The following is a 17,631-nucleotide window of genomic DNA, read 5'->3' as shown; positions in this document are numbered from 1 at the left end:
GATGCTAGCTGCACTACTGGGGAAACTAGTTGGATCTTCATCACAAACCCTAGGGAGAAAGCTAATGACCTTTGCACACATTTGTGTTGAAATTGATCTTAGTAAACCTTTACCAGATGCTATAGATATGTGTGCGGGTTCTTTCTCATGGGTTCAGTAGTTAGACTATGAGACTTTACCTTTTTGTTGTCATTTGTGTCATGAGTATGGTCATTTACAACGTAAATACCCTAGATATAAACCAGTGGTGCGCCAACCTCAACAACCGGCCCAGAGTCAAGATAGGGCGGATAAAGGAAAAGGTGTTATGGCGGCCGATGTTGTGGGTGCTGAGGGTTTTGTTTCAGTTAAGACAAGGAACATAAATCATGGCCAGAAGAGGTCCCTTCAGGAGAGAAAGGAGGATACCTTTAACAGATTTGAAGCATCGGACGACCTCAGCCAACAGGAAGTGAATCCGGGGTTAACCCCTTTGGATCAAAGTGCTTCAAGGGGGGTCCGAAAAGAGTTTTGGAGGATTTTTCCCAGGCCTTGCTAGTTACTAGAAGCCAACAAATGGAGATGGAGCAGACTGTAGGGGCCGAGTTGGGACTCACTCCTGTTTCAGAGGTGAATTTGGGTGGGGGGGAGGGGTCCCCGATAGCCCTGAAATTGGAACCGGCTAGAGCTAAGACTAGTAAGTCTTATGTACACCTGGGTCTTCATCAAAAAGATATTAAGAAAATTGCTTTGGAGAAAATCTCAAAGGCTGGCAGAAAGAAGGATTTGGATAAAATCAAAATGATGGGAGAGAATTTGGTTGAGTCAGGGTCAGTAAAGACTTTGGATTCTCACTTTTCCAACCCTCCCAAATGATTGTACTCTCATGGAATGTAAGGGGCTTGAACAGCGGCCCTAGACAAAAATTTGTTCGAGATTTGATTAGCAATCATTCACTTGATGTCCTTTTCTTGCAAGAAACTAAACTTTTAGTGGAGAATATGATGGGTCTTGTGCCAAAGCTGTGGGGGCGAGGCGAGTGTCAGTGTGTTGGGGCAACTGGTTCCTCAGGAGGGGTGGCCTGTCTTTGGAACCCCTTAAGGCTTCGCCCTATCTGGTGGGCCGCCTCCAGATCCTCATTATCTGGGGTGCTATCTAGTCTTGAGACTGGGGAACTCATCTTGTTTTCAAATATCTATGCTCTCACGGATCTTCAAGGTAAGCAAAACTTATGGTCTCATGTTGCTGGTATGCAAAGGTTGGCCCCTTTTCATCCTTGGATTATGGCAGGAGACTTCAATGCCATACTGGAGTTGAGTGAGAAGAAGGGGGCTGTAATGTTGTTGGAACCTTCTTCTTTCCTTTTCCAGGATAGTATCTCCAAGCTGCAACTTGTTTACATCAAGCCTAGCAATGGTCTGTTCACTTGGAACAACAGGAGGGTGGGAGAGAATTGGATTGCTGAACAGTTGGATCGTTTTCTGGTTTCTTGCTTTTGGATTGGCGGGGGGTGGTCCACAAGTTTTGAGATTCTTGACTAGAGAGGGTTGGATCATTGGCCCATCAAGTTGGTTTCATCTTCGGCTCGGGTTGCCCGTTTGCCTTCATTCAAATTTCAACTTATGTGGCTTCGGGACCCTTCTTTGCAGGTTCTTGTTGTGGACTGGTGGAGGAAAGAAAGGTCGGCCTTTGGCGCTGCCATGTACTATTTTGCCAAGCAGTTGCAATTTGTTAAGTTTCAGCTTAAACAGTGGAACCGACAAGGTTTCGGGAACATCTTTCATGAGAAGAAAGTTGCTCAAATTGTGTTGAATGAGATCACCGGTGAAATCAAAGAGCATGAGTTGTCGGAGGACTTGCTTAGAGAGGAAGAAAAGGCTGTCAAGGTGGTTGAGGAATGGGAGCTTAGGGAAGAAATATATTGGAAGCCAAGAGCTCGCATTGATTGGCTGAAGGAGGGGGACAAGAACAATGCTTTCTTCTTCAACTCTGTGAAAGCAAGGAGACATGGAAATTCCATTCCTGTTTTGGTTAATAATAGAGGTGAGCAGTGCTTATCCTTGCAGGAGATATCTAAGGAGTCTCTTCAATTTTTCCAGTCCCTCTTTAGGGAAGAATCTCAGGGGGAAATAGTGGAGGAGAATCTAGTTTTGGCTTGCATCCCTTCTCTTATCTCGAGGGAGATGAATGAGCAGCTTTTGTGTCCTATCTTGCTGGAAAAACTTGAGAGGATTGTCTTCCACATGAGGAAAGGAAAGGCTCCTGGACCAAATGGGTTCCCGGTTGAATTCTTTCAAGAGTTCTGGGATATTATTAAGCTGGATTTATTGGATGTAGTCCAAGAGTCCCAGAGGAACAAGCAGATGCTTAGGGCTTTGAATGCGACCTTCATTGCTTTAATCCCCAAGTGTGAAGGGGTCAACCGGTTAGGCCAGTTCCGCCCTATCTCTCTCTGCAATGTGATTTATAAGATCATCTCTAAACTGATAGCGGATAGATTGAAGAAGTGCCTAGGGAATGTTATTTCCGAGGAGCAGAGTGTGCTTGTGGAAGGGCGCCAAATTCTAGATGGGGTGGTCATTGCTACGGAGACCATTCACTCTATGACAACCTCCAAGGAAAAAGCTATGTTTATCAAGCTGGATATGGCTAAGGCGTACGATAGATTTCAATGGTCCTTCCTTCAGAAGATCCTCAGGGCTTTTGGTTTTGCTGACGAGTGGATCTAATGGGTTATGAGTTGTGTTACGTCCACCTCTTTCTCTGTGCTTATCAATGGGGACCATACTGAGCTGTTCGGTGCTTCTAGGGGTCTTCGTCATGGGGATCCCCTCTCCCCTTATTTATTCATTCTTCTTGCTAAGGGTCTAGGGAGGTTGATTAAGCATAATGTGGGCCTGGGTAATATTCAAGGTTGGAGTTGGGGTAATGACTTGCAGCCGCAATCTCACTTGCAGTTTGTGGATGATACAACCCTTATGGGGCTAGCTCAGATCAATGAAGCTACTAATTTGCATAAGGTCTTGGATGTTTATCTTGCGGCTTCTAGCCAATTGATCAATGAGGATAAGTCCTCTATCCTCTTTTTCAACACTCCTGAAACTATTCAAAGGAGTATTGCTCTTACTTTGAGATTCCAAGTTGGTTCCTTGCTCTTGACCTATATAGGTATTCATATTTCTCCTAGCAACCCTCCTAGGGAGTCCTGGTAGGGGATCTTGGATAAATTATGATCGAAGGTTGAGCACTGGACTCATAGATGGTTGTCCTTCGCGGGGAGGGTTCAACTGATTCAGTCGGTGGTTCAGGCTCTGCCGATCTATCGATGTATGCTTCAGGTGGCTCCTAAGTTGTTCTTGAAGGGTCTGGACTCTCTGGCTAGGCAATTCTTATGGGTAGGTAATCTCTCCTCTTCCAAGTGGAGTCTGGTCAATTGGAACCTAGTGTGTAGCCCGAAGCAGTTGGGGGGGCTTGGGTTAAGGCAGTCTATTCTTTTTGGGGAAGCACTTGTAGCTAAATTGTACTGGAGGTGGTGTGTTGAGTAGGATCAAGGTTGGGCCAAGATTTTGGCCAACAAATATATGCAGAGGATCCCGTTGGAGGAAATCCCTAGATATTCGCTTGAAGGAAAGGGCTCATCGATCTAGTACACGCTCAAGAGGGGGGCTTCTCTCATTAAGGTAGGGCTTTTTTGGATTTGCAGAAGGGGTGAAGAGGTCCTTTTCTGGAATGACTCTTGGGATGGATACCCTCCCATCCTTGATCAGTTTCCTAACCTTGGAAACCTGGGCCAGAGGTTTTTGGAAGCAGGATGGTCGAGGGTGAGTGACTTTAAGGTTGTCTATAGGTGCGGTCAGCTAGATTTGGAGTGGTGGAAGAATCCTAATGAGTGGCCAATGGTTGGGATGGAGGAAGAGTGTGTTGAGTTGCAGGGCATTTTGGCGAATAGACATTGTAGCTCCCTTAAGGGTAGGGATGGGCTTGCTTGGTCTCCAAATCCTAAGGGCATCTTTTCTATGGCTAGTGGATATTTGGAATTGATGAGCCAAAGACTTAAGGGAAGAGAAGTGAACTAGTGGAAACAGGGGTGGAATAATGCTTCCTGGCCGAAGTGTAACTGCTTTGCTTGGACTTTGGCTTGGAATAGATGTCTTACTTGGGACAATATCCGCAAGCGGGGATTCTTGGGGCCTTCTATTTGTGTTTTGTGTGGTAACGGAGAGGAAGATTCCTCACACCTGTTCTTCAGATGCCCCTTCTCTATGCTTATCTGGCACTATTGGTGGGGGGTGTGGAAGCATCCTTGTGTCCATGCAGATTCTCTGGTGGAGTTTTGGAGCAGTTTGGGCAGACCTCCTATTCCGTCCTCCTTCCTCTAGACTGTCTGGTATATTGGGCCCATCTTCATTTTGTGGCAAATCTGGCTCGAAAGGAACAAAAGGATCTTTCGTGAGGCCAAAATGTTTGTTCAACAAGTTTGGAATAGGATCACTGCTATTGTTGGTGTAAATAATTATTCATCTTGGATATTATTACACTTACTTAATTTTACTTAGGAAAGGCATTTCATAGTAGTTTGGGTATGAGACACTCCGGTGTTTGTGCCACATTGGGATAGTGTGTGTAGGAGAATTCCCACCTTGTATGGTGTTGATCTTGTTGTTACACTCCACATTCAGTGGGTGATCCACCTCATGTGGACTATTATATTGTTTCTCCTACCTACCCTCATTTCTTATTGAGCCACATGTAATGTTTGTGTGCTCACATATCCATAAGCCTTGCCTATATAAGCAATCTCATCTACATTGTATGTAATGGAACAATTGATCATTATCTATTGATGAGAATACAATTTATTTTTATCCTATATTTTATCTCTATTTTACTTTTCATTGAGCTCTTGATCTTGGCAAAATCTCACATGGTATCAGAGCCATTGGGGCTTCATTGATTGGTTTTTGGAGACATCGTGGAAGGCTTCTATTTTCAGATCTGAGGGACTGCATTTTTTGGAGGCATCTTAGAGCGTTTTCGACCTCACCGTTGCATCTGGGAGGCCATTTCCATAAAAATCAAGTATAAATTTGACCTATTTTGGCAAAAATCGATTTTTGGGTGTGGAGGAAATTTTTTGCCCAATTTGGGCGGTACGGTACGAAATTTCTGGATTTTTTCAAAAAAAAAATTATTATTTTTTTTAAATTTGGAAATTATTTTTTGGGATCCGTGCCTTCTCCCCAATCAGCAGTGCACAGTCAACACCACGTTAGCAGTCCAGTTGGCTGCCAAATCACCCTACCACGTCAGCAACCCAGTTGGCTACCACATCACGTGCCAAATCACTTGCACGGTTAGCACCCAGTCAGCCATGAAGTTTGGGTGATGGTCATACGATTGTCAAATTTAACCTTGCAATCCGTTGATGTCATCATTTTTTCAAAAAATTTGTAGGCCCCTCTCATTAATCTTTTTGATTTTGCAGTTCTACTTCAAATGGCCATATCTTGCTCATTTTTGCTCTTTTTTTGGTGCAATTTTTTTTTAAATGGGCTATAATTTCATGTACTTTCACGTGGTGGAATTATTTTCTGATTTTGATGGACATATTTTTTAGAATTCTTAGTTTTTGGTGACTATACCTAACTAATCCCCGTTTCTGCAACTTCCAGGACTCCATTCGGGGTCATACAAACTACTTTTTAGGTGCCATTTTTTTGAAAGTGCGTTATCTTTTGTCTACTCTTAGAATATGCTATCAGTTTGCAGCAATTGTGGGTAAAAATTGTACTTTTATCATATGGTCTTATTTGGCCAATTTGGCATTTGTATTGCATAGATCTATCTTTCTGATCTTTTGCTTTGAAGATCTCAACCTATTGGGGCAGTTGTAAAACAAAATCAGAATTCTACCTTGCCATTGTTTGCAAGTGGCCTATTGTACGCACACTACATATAAAGTGCCAAAATCATCAGTTTTTTGGGGGGTACTTTGATTGAGTGAATTTGGGGGGATGTCTCTTGTGCTTTTGTGCTCTTGTGTTCCTTCCTTTTTTCTACTACGGGTTCTTCTAAGTTTCCTCTCTTAACTCCACATAATTATGCTACTTGAAAAATTGATGCATGGAGTAAACTTATGGAAAAAGGACTAACTCATTACATTGATGGAACTATTGTTGCTCCCACTGATCCTAAGGTTGATCCAGTTGGTCACTTAGATTGGCTCACTAAAAATATCATGGCAATTGGTACCTTAAGAAAGTATGTATCAAAGGATCTCATTTTTCACATTGAGAAGTGTACTCTAATCAAGGATGCTTGGCAAAAGTTTCAAGACTTGTATGGTCAAGTTGATGAGATTAGGGGATATCAAATTGATAGTGATCTCACCATGTTAGATCCCAAGAACTTTGATACTATACAAGATTATGTCACTAAGGCAAATGAGTTGAGGGCACAACTCAAAGATTCTGGCATTGATAAGAAGGATACTCAATTGATATTCAACTTGATAGGCAAGCTTCCACAAGAATATGCAACATTTGTTTCTAGTTTCCAAACCCATGGGATGACAATGGGTTCAAGGTACACAATGCCTACATTTGATGCTTTCAATGAAATGTTGATGATGGAACAAACTAAGTTGATAAGCATGGGCATTCTTAAGGCTTCTAAGTCTCAAGCGTTAGTGGCAAATCAAGGGAACAAAGGAAATCAAGGAAAGGACAACTCAAACAAGAAGAAATGGCAATCAAAGCCTAAGGACAAAGCACCATCTTCTCCACAACAAGGAGATTCATCCTATTGTAAAAAGTTTGGTCATGAGGAGCATCGTTGCCATTCTAAGAAGATTGATGAGCTCACAAATATCATCAAAAAGCATACATTGATTTGCCTAATGTCCGCAAGAAGGATGATTCATCAACTTCCACTCCCTCACATTCGAAAGGAAAAGGGCAAGCATTCATGGCTTCTACAAGTGGGAAGACTCACTCTTTTGGGACAAGAAAAGGAAAAGCTCTATGTGCTACTATCAGTCATGATTCAGAGAGATGGCTTCTAGATTCGGGGGCTTCTCATCATATGGCATCTTCGCAGTCTATGTTCTCTACATTTGAGCCTTGCACCATGTCGTAGATTTTGATGGGCAAATATACATACATGGATGTGATTGGGAAAGGATCTATTGACATTGGGGATAACTCCTTCAATGATGTGTTGTGTGTACCCCACTTGACAAACAATCTCCTTTCTATCTATCAAATCACACATGGTGCAACTAAGAGAGTTGTGGAGTTCACACCTGAGTCAGTTTTCATTAGAGACTTGGAGACTAGAGCTATCATTGTGACTAGGGTGGTTGATCATGCATCTCGGTTATACTCCTTTTCAGATTTTGTTGATGATGATGATTTCACATTTGATGATTCTACACATGATGATCACACTTCTTGTGATGGTTCTGTTTTTGAGGAGAACTTTGGACACTTGAACATGGGGATTCTCACATGTGACCCCATTCTCGAGTCTTATATTTCATCTCCTCATATTGATATCACATCACCTATTGCACCTAATGATGCGGATAGTGTGACAGTTTTGCCTTCATGTGATTCAGTGCAGGAGGATATTCATTGTCTTCTAGCTTCAGATTCATGGGATGATTACTTGACAGACATTGTAGGTTTGTTTATGGAATCCTACATTGCAGATTTGGGAGACATCATTGATGACATTCATCTTCTCTTTGATGAAGATGATCCTTCTTTGATTGTTGTGAGGTAAGACTCTAACCCTCCTGTTCATTCTCTACATGATCATTCTTTCGAGGTTGACATGATTGTGGATACTTATGTACAATAGTTGGAGGAGGTCTCTTTATCTTTTGAGGAGACATGTGAGTCTTTGGGACATGTTCTACATCCATCTCCACTAGATCTTGGAGTGCCTTTTTCAGTAGTGTGGCATAGTTTACCAACTTTGGAGGGGGTATCTTTTAGCATCAACATGGAGACACTTGAGCAATTTTCAGAGATTCCTTTCATCATGAGTTTTTTTCATACATCTTCCCTTCATGATTGGGGAGACTTCATGGATACACCTTTGGTTTTGTTTCTTCCTAAGGGGAGGAATGTTGTTCATCGTTCGTGGAGCAGTTTCTTCATACATCGAGCTTCTATCATTGGTGCAGAATCCACATTGAAGGGTTCATCTCTCTTGTATAGCTTTCATCTCTCTTTTGGGGGAGGGTTTTTTTCTCTTCCCCCGCTTTGTGAGTGATTTCATTGCATTGGTTTGCATGCATTTGCATTTGTACATGGGTACCTAACATGGCCTAGTAGCCGGGATCCATCTTGCATTGCTTAGTTGCATTGTAGACTTAAGTGCATTCCCCTAAGTTGCACTTAAGGGGGGTGTTGGTGTAAATAATTATTCATCTTGGATATTATTACACTTACTTAAGTTTACTTAGGAAATGCATTTCATAGTAGTTTGGGTATGAGACACTTGGGTGTTTGTGCCACATTGGGATAGTGTGTGTAGGAGAATTTCCACCTTTTATGGTGTTGATCTTGTTGTTACACTCCACATTCAGTGGGTGATCCACCTCATGTGGACTATTATATTATTTCTCCTACCTACCACACCTATTTCCTACCTACCCTTGTTTCTTATTGAGCCACATGTCATGTTTGTGTGCTCACATATCCATAAGCCTTGCCTATATAAGCAGGCTCATCTACATTGTATGTAATGGAATAATTGATCATTTATCCATTGATGAGAATACAGTTTATTCTTATCCTATATTTTGTCTCTATTGTACTTTTCATTGAGCTCTTGATCTTAGAAAAATCTCACAGCTATGATTCGGGAGACAGTGGAAGCTAAGCGTGAGGTGAATTTCCCGCTAGGTAGAGATGAGGCAGAGTTTGTGAGTAGGCTAGGCTTGTAGGAGTTGTCCCCTACCTCTACATGTGTCAGGAGAGGTCGACAGGCTATAAAGAAGGTGCAAAGGGTGGGAAGGTGGATACCCCCTCAAGATGAGTTTATCAAGATTAACATTGATGGCTCATCTAGGGGTAACCCAGGCCCTGCTGGAGTAGGTGGTGTTGGCAAGAATAGCAGGAGGGGTTGTTTTCTTCTTTTCGGTGCATAAAGGATGGCAGTCTAATAATTTTATGGAGGGTTTTGCGATTCTTTATGCACTGGTGTGGGCTTTGGCATTAGGTTGTAGGAAGGTGATTTGTGAATTGGATTCACAAATTGTTGTTAACTTGTTGTCTGAATAGAAGGTGAGTGGGATTCAATGGCAGTTGGCAGGGATTGCTCAGCATATTCTCCAAATTAACTCTTTAATGGAGCAGGTGTCCTTCATCCATATTCCTCACGAATGGAATGGAGTGGCGGACTGCTTGGCCAAGTGGGCCTCGGATCATGATAGTGATTGGAAAGTTGAAGGTTGGGAGCATCTCTCTGGGGATTACTGTCAGGAATTGCAGAAGATTTTCACTGAGGACATGGATGGTTTTGAAGCTGTTTAATCTGTGGTTGGTTTGGTAGTTCTTCTCTGGGGCCTCGGGGCTCTGGTTCTCTTTGTAATGCTTGTGTCTAATTTTCAATAAAGTTTTTACCCTTTTAGTCAAAAAAAAAAGAAAAAGTTATTTGGAATTTATAGTGTTTATATCTTATGTAAACATGCAAGAGTGTACTATTACATGATTTTTCTTATTAATACAATTACTCCTTTCAAACTGTTGTAATTTAACTAGATGGAATCTAATTTTGCCTGACAAAATCTGATTAGTCAAATTACACAAAATAGTAACAACTGCTTTGATAAATTAGAATTACCCTTAGTAATTTGATTTAAACATGTGAGAAAGAAAAGAATTTGGAGATAATCACACAATATTCTATCTTCAATAATCAACAAACAATTGAGCCAAAAACTTCAGATCCTTGTATTATATTTGCCACTGTAATGAGGTACAAAATTTGTGCAGTATTCTCCTATTTTTTATATCTTTTTTTATATATTCTAAATATTATCTCCCTTCTTTCGGTCTTGGTTTCTCCCTTATATACAAAATAAGGAGAAGCAACAAGATTCAAACCATTTACAGTGCACCTTTTCATAACTAATTTGTAATTTTAAAACTTAAGTATTTAGAATCCTCTTTTGAACAAGCTTGATTACATAAAAAAAGATAAAATGTGATATTAAAATAAGAAAGTTCGGTGAATGCTAGTAAGCCCGTTGTCATGACTATATGAGTAACAACATGTGACCCTTGGGTCTAGCAAGGTTTTACTTTCAGTTGGGCAACCTTCACATTTGTCAGTTGGCTCCTCGTCCTCCTAATCTCCAACAACCTTCAAATATGTAGTTTCCCACTGATATATCTCATAATCGCTGGACCACTTGAAACTTTGAATGGTAGGCACATTAATGAGGTGATCCTTCCACTTTTTATGTCATTGACCTCAATTTTGTAACAAATTTTGAGCATCCAACGTTATGACTCTATCCTGAAAAATGTTGAAACTCTGCACACTCACATCCTTTTCTTCCTTCATGTGTGTGATAATTTTCGGTGCCATATGACAGAAGTCGATCTTCCAATCTTCAAAATCGACTTCTCCTATGACATACTTGAGATCCTCAACAATGGTGTGCACTTCTCTTTTAGTCTACTTTATCGAGGAAAGAGCATCGAGATCTCTTTGAGTCACTCTACACAGAGTAACTAAAGTGATATATGTTGGTTGCTGCCTTTTTGACAAGGCTTCTAATTTGGGCCTATTCTCTGCAAAAACTTCCTTCATCTTCAAAAAAGATTCATGGCTTTTATATACCTCCTCCAATTTCACAATTACAAGTTTAACCCTATGGACTAGTATCTGTACTCAAAGGTGCCATATATTTGTTTAGGTATCTTTTGCAGAGTTTTTTCATTGATGGCCCTTAAATTTTGAATCTCCCTTTCATACTTTCTCTTCTCTTCTTCCCATCCTTGGATATCTTTAGTCATGTATAACGGCTCTAGAGGAGCATGTTTATGCAGAACAATAGACTTACTCGGATTACCAAGTTATCTCATTTCCTTCTCCTTCCACATGGCTCTTTCAACATACAACTTATTTATTTCATCTTTCATTTCCTTTTGACCTCGTTCAAGTTCAATTAATCTTTGTTGCATGTGTTTCACTGCATCTCTGGTGAACACTACAGAGTGCATGGTCAAAGTGGTTGCTTTCAATGGAGAGGTATCTTTCATGGTTTTCAAAATTGTCATCCCTTATGTCTCCTTCACCAAATCTATTAATTTCATTTTATTGGTGCTTTTAGAGCTCACCCATACAACTAACACCTCATTATTGGGGTTATACCCTGTACCACTCACTCCTTCATCTAAATCAAATTCTGCTATTAACAAGGGATCTTCCTGTTGTCTAACTTGATCTAATAAAAACATTTGTTTTACATTAATTTTAAGAATGATTAGCATATTGCTTTTTAGGACAACTTCCCTAGCTTCCTCAGGAGTGATATGCATGTCATAAAATCTTATCTCCATAAAAGTTTGAGCAACGACTTCATCATGCTTATACTCATCTACACCCATGAGACTCATTTGCTTCCTTTCTTCAAATTCCTTCATTTTTATTCTCAACAAAAAATATTTGAACTCTAGAGTATGAATGAATTCATCGTCATCTAGGAATCTCATAGACACTGCTATTCTCTCATCAATAGTTTTTATGGGCTTAGCTCCTTCTATCATTTGGGCCTCATAACCATGTGTATGTTCCACATATCTCAATGGATTGACCTATGATTTCTCTGATGCTTCATCCCCTCTCAGAACCCTTAACGCACTAGCAGCTTCATCTGTGTTACCCTCCCCTTCGGATTCTCCATAAGGGACGAGGGGGTCTTGATTATTCACCATTTTTTTTCTGATAGGTGGGGGATAGAAGAAACCTCTTGTGTGGATTCAAAATTTAAAACATCTTGAATAACAACCCCATGGGGTTTTTTTTGGGAAACTGTGGTATGCTTTGGTGGAGATCCACCCCCTATTAATTTACCATATATATTTTCAAATTTGTTCAAACACATCTCAATTCATTTTCTTTTTCATTGTATAATCCAAAGAAAGTAGGATCTCTCTTCTTCTTTTCTTCTTCTATCCTTTCCACAATGTGCCATTTTTTCTTCCATTGCATGATCTCTCCAAGTGATGTGCAATTTCTAATAAGATCCTCTTCTATCAGTACCCCATGTGAAACTGACTTAACACCAGAACCAATGTGAGTCTCAAGATCACACATTCTTTCTTTGCTAGACTTTAACAAATAATTGGTTTTGATGTAATTCTACCCCTTTTCTAACATGTTAGAGCCAATGGAAAAACATACAAATGTGACATGGTGAGGCATGAATGTCCCCTTTCTAGTTGGTACAATCACTTCTTTTTCTAGCCACAACATTTGTCATACAAATTCTAGGAAAGCAAGTATGTCTGATACAAACATGGGCAATAGATGAGGTGTTTGGGGGCATCCATATACCCAAATGATGAGATTTTCACACATATAAACTAGTCTAAAAAATTATGAATGACCCTTCTGAGGATCATAGACCAATGGCCTCAACACCCTCCTTATATAAGGCGACGATCTCTCAACTAGATGATTAAAAACACCAAAGATAGTAACAACAAAAGAATCACAAAAAACCTTGTCGTTTGCATCCATGCATCTTCTGTCCCATATGTAACACCAAAACTGCACTGGTAGCATGTTGTCATTTTCATCTGCTAATCCCAACTTCAATCTCTAAATTAAGGCTTGCTTGTTTTGAAATAGGATCAGATAATACAATAATGAGTAATGACAGAAGTCAGTGGTCTTCTTCAACTTCTAGGCCACCAACTGTTTATGTATATTCCTTTCAATCTCAGAGGAAAAATCAAATTCAAGGTTCACCTTAGAATTTTGTATCCTCGTTGTCATGTACATTAGTGATACAAGCATCTTAGTTTTGGCATCCTACCCTAGTATCTGACATAAGGTAAAGTAAGTTTTCTGAAAGTATCCAAGGAAATCTTCAACCAGGAAGGACTCACTACTTTGTATTATCAAAGGCTTATTTTTAATGCCCTTTCTCCTATAGGACGGGAGTTAATCCTTCTTGAATGTCTTATGAAACCTATTATAGTCCATCTCAAACTAGTCAAGGTCAAATTTAGTTAGGGATTGTTTATTGAGCATAAAGCAGTCAACAATGGTAGATTTTGTAATCACAAGCAAAGGGTTCCCACTTGGTGTCCTAATAGTTCTAGTGACGGGGTGGTAGTTGTCTCCCAATAGTTGAATTAATTCAACATCTACGAAGGCATTCACTACAATCAATTTTGCAACATCATAAGTCCAAGCTGGTTCAACATAAGGATTTTTCCATCCTTATTTTTATAAAAATATCAAAACAAGTCTCTCCCTAAAATAGGAATTGGTGCATCTCTACAACCCTCCATTTTATCCCTAAACACATTTTTGGCTCTTATGTCTGTCGAGCTAGGCAATGCATCTAACAATGACTTCTGTAGAGGCCTTTTGGCTGGGTTTACTACCATAGGTTTATTTTCTAAACCCTCATCATGTTTAGATCTTTCTCCCTCCCCAATTTCTCTTTTTCTCTTAGGCATTTTATTGTGTGTTCCTTACTTGAAATTCAAACACTTATGCAAACGTAGTAGCTTGAGGAGGCAACCGAGTACTTACTTGTGATTATCGTGCACAATTTTGGCCTTTTTCCTTCTCATCACAGAGCTCAACGTGCACAATTCTCAAGCTTGGAATGAAAATTTTGAGCTCAAGATCAACTATTAATGGTGACCTTTGCAGTCTTTTCTGCATTTAATTCCTTCATTCCATCAACAACTTCACCGCCCTTTTCAAAATAAGGCTAACGTCATTATCAACTTGCCTCAACTCATTATTTTTGTCATATCGCAAATATGCTTTATTGATTCAGTTTCACTCCTTCAAAATAGCAACAACACTTATCACTATATCTGTATACCTCATTTTGTTTTATTTCAACTTCTCACAATATGGCAAAACCAATTAACACTGTTATTGCTTCATCACAATATATCTTCTTGCTATTTATGTCCTCCTTGTGATATAGCGATAGTTTATTTAGTTATTGCCATATCACGCTCTTCTGAAGTCCTTAGTTTCATTGCTAGAGAAAAAGTGACATACTTTACAAGCTTGTTTTCTTTATCGCCATTTCACAACCTGCCATAATAAGTTGTGGGACCCACAAGATGGCGATGTCATCAACCTTAATCATTGTTTCACGGACTGCCTAATATGATGGGGTGTGAGTCCTGCGAAATAGAAAAATCTATATAGATCTTACTTCCTTCTTCACTGTTTCGCAAGGTGTTGGGATTAATGAGACTTGAACCTGGAGAAACAATGACATTTAATGTGTTCTATGTCCCTTTTCACTATTTCATTGAGTGCTTGGTACAACATGATGTTGGTTTTGTGAAATAGCGGATACTTAACTCATTTCCTTTTCTTTTTGTTGTTTCGAGAGATGCTTGATATAATAGAAATATGATCCCACAAAATGGAGATAACTGAGGATTTTGATTTATGGTGCCTCTATAAGATGATAAATGGGTATTTTAGAAAAATGGAGTGGGGTATCAAGGTATTAGCTAGCGGATAAGGATTTCATTAAGAACATGATTTTGTATAAGGTTTTCTTATATCTCAAAGTTTTTATATTGTGCTATGGGATTTTAGGCTAGAAAACACATTGAATTATCTCTAATCATGGAACTCAAATTATGCATAGATATAATTGTATTTTTCTTAGGGCAGTAGTGGCAAAATAATTCAAGACATCATAATTATTTGGAAAACTTTGTAGGTTCCAACAATGGCTCTAGATGGGGATGAATGACTGTAACACTCATTGGAAGAATCCAGGGAATCTCTTGGGTGTAGACCAAAAGGTAAAAAGAAAGAAAGGAAGGGAAAAGGAAAACCTAGGCTATTGTGCATGGAAAATATCTTCTTTTAAGAAAAGAAGTGTTTCAAGAACTGTCCATGCACTAGCAATTCTTGATTTTTTCTAGGCCATATTCTACAAGTAGTAAGAATCCCCCCCCACAGTTTTCTATGATGACAAATGGTCCTATCCATAGAGATTCAAATTTACCATGTTTACCTTTATCTTAACTCCTAGCATTCCACATGAGCACCATATCATCAATTTTAAACTTTCTTTCTCTTCCTCTTTTGTCATGTAAGTATTTATCATACTGATGCATCTTAATATTTTGCTTTTGACCCTTTGTTCTAATCTCATCCAATCCGGCCAAATATTCCATCCTTTCTTCCATGGGTTTAGGTACATTTATGTCCTCTTGCAAGATGAATTTGTAGACTGGTATTAAGTTATGTATAGGTATTCTTGCATGTGTCCCATACACTAGTTCAAAAGGTGATTTATCAATTTCCTTCTATATTGTTATCCTATTTGCTCAATTAGCTAGTCTCATCTTAGAGTCCCATGCTTTCTTATTATTTTCCAGCACTCTCTGGATTATCTTTAATATACTCTTATTGCTTGATTCAACTTGTCCATTTCCATGAGGATGATAGGGTAAAGAGTATGAGATAACAATACCAGATGAATCATAGAATTATTTGAAATTTTCAGATCTGAAACTCATGCCATTATCCATGATTAGCTTGGTAGGTACCCCAAAGTGTGTGATGATATTGTCCATCAAGAAATTTATAACCACCTTACTAGTAGCTTGTTTAGTGGGAATGGCATCTACCCACTTGGTGAAATAATCAGTTGCTACTAGAATCCATTTGTGTCCTCCACTAGATTTATCGGATATCTCTCCAATAAAACCAACATTGATGAAATGGTGCTTCCACTTGCGTAGGTCTTAAATGAAATTCTCCCTGATATTTCAATTTATCAAAAAACTTTTGATAGGCTTCACACTTTCTCACATACTGATAAGAGTATTTGAACACTGAAGTCTTATAATAGCCAGCCCTTAATATCTTATGGGTTGTGGTTTTGGCTGAGAAATGCCCTCCACATACTCCCTCATGCATTTCTCTTAGAATGATGCTATCTTTCCCTTCATCTAAGCACATCAGCAAGATCCCATCTTTATTTTTCCAAAATAAATCCCCTTCTATAATAACATACTTGGAGGCCTCTAATTTCAAAGTTTTCTTCTGACTTTCACTCATACCTTCTGGGCATTTTTGTGTTCTAAGAAAGTATACTATATCAATATACCATGGAGTGCATTCTATACTATAAACAACACCATCCCAACCTTCTACATTATTTACTTGTGTTGCTTCATAATTTGATTGGGCCATCAAATTGGATAGGCATTGTCCCCTTGCTAGTTTAGTGATCTAGATGTCGATGTTGAACTCCTAAATTCTATTTATCCACCTACATCTCCTGCCAATTGCCTTTGTCTGAGAAAACACATCTTTAACTACTGCATTGGGGACATGTGCCACAACTTGTGATCATACTAGGTATGACCTGAAGTTCTTAACTACCTTGACTAAAGCATAAGCTTGTTTCTCAATATTTTCATATTTCAACTCAGTTTTCTATAATGACTTACTAAAAAATGAAATTGGTTTCTCATGCCCTTCATCATTTTTCTGCAACATGACAACTGCAATAGTGTGAAATGATACAAATGAAAAGATCTAGAAAGGTTTGTTGAAGTCCGGTGATTTTAACACGTGGGCTTCTTTAATAGCCCTCTTGATTGATGTAAATGCCTCTATTGCTTCAGTTGTCCAGTCAAGCTTCACTCCTTTTTTCAACATCTTAGATATAGGATGGACAATTTCTACAAAGTTAGAAATGAACATTCTAACAAAATTAATTTGTCCAAAGAAATATTGGACAACCTTTACTGTCTTGGGAATAGGAATCTTGTATATAGCTTTGACTCTTTCAGGATCAATCCTGACTCCCTCTTTAGATACTATATGCCCCAACAACTTCCCTTCTGTGACTTCAAAGTGACATTTTCTAAGATTTAATGAAATACCAATTTTCTAGTGCTTTGTTAAATATTGTTTTCCAGGTGTGAGAAGTGATCTTCAGCCTTCTTCAAGTATGTAGTGAGGTCATCCTTATATACTACCATGATAATATTAATCAAATCAGCAAAAGCTACATCCATTGTTCTTTGAAATGTTGCACTGGCATTGGTGAGGCCAAAGGGCATCCTGACATAAACATATGTTCCCCAGGGAGTGGTGAATGTTGTTTTGTATTGTTTAGATTTCTTAACCTTGACTTGATTGTAGCTTGAGAACCCATCCATCATAGATAGAAATTCACATCCAATCACCTTTTGCAACAAGGCCTCCATATATGGTAGAGGGTTATTATCCTTCAAGGATGATATGTTTAGATTTCTAAAATCTACACACAACCTCATATCTCCATTCTTTTTTCTTACTGGGACTAGATTTGACACCCAGGAAGAATGCCTAATTAGTTTTATAATACCACCATCCCTGATTTTTTGCAGTTCTTCCTGCAATTTTGGA

The sequence above is a fragment of the Cryptomeria japonica genome, chromosome 1 (genome assembly GCF_030272615.1).
Source record: "Cryptomeria japonica chromosome 1, Sugi_1.0, whole genome shotgun sequence".
Lineage (NCBI taxonomy): Eukaryota > Viridiplantae > Streptophyta > Pinopsida > Cupressales > Cupressaceae > Cryptomeria > Cryptomeria japonica.
This window is presented reverse-complemented; position numbering follows the sequence as displayed.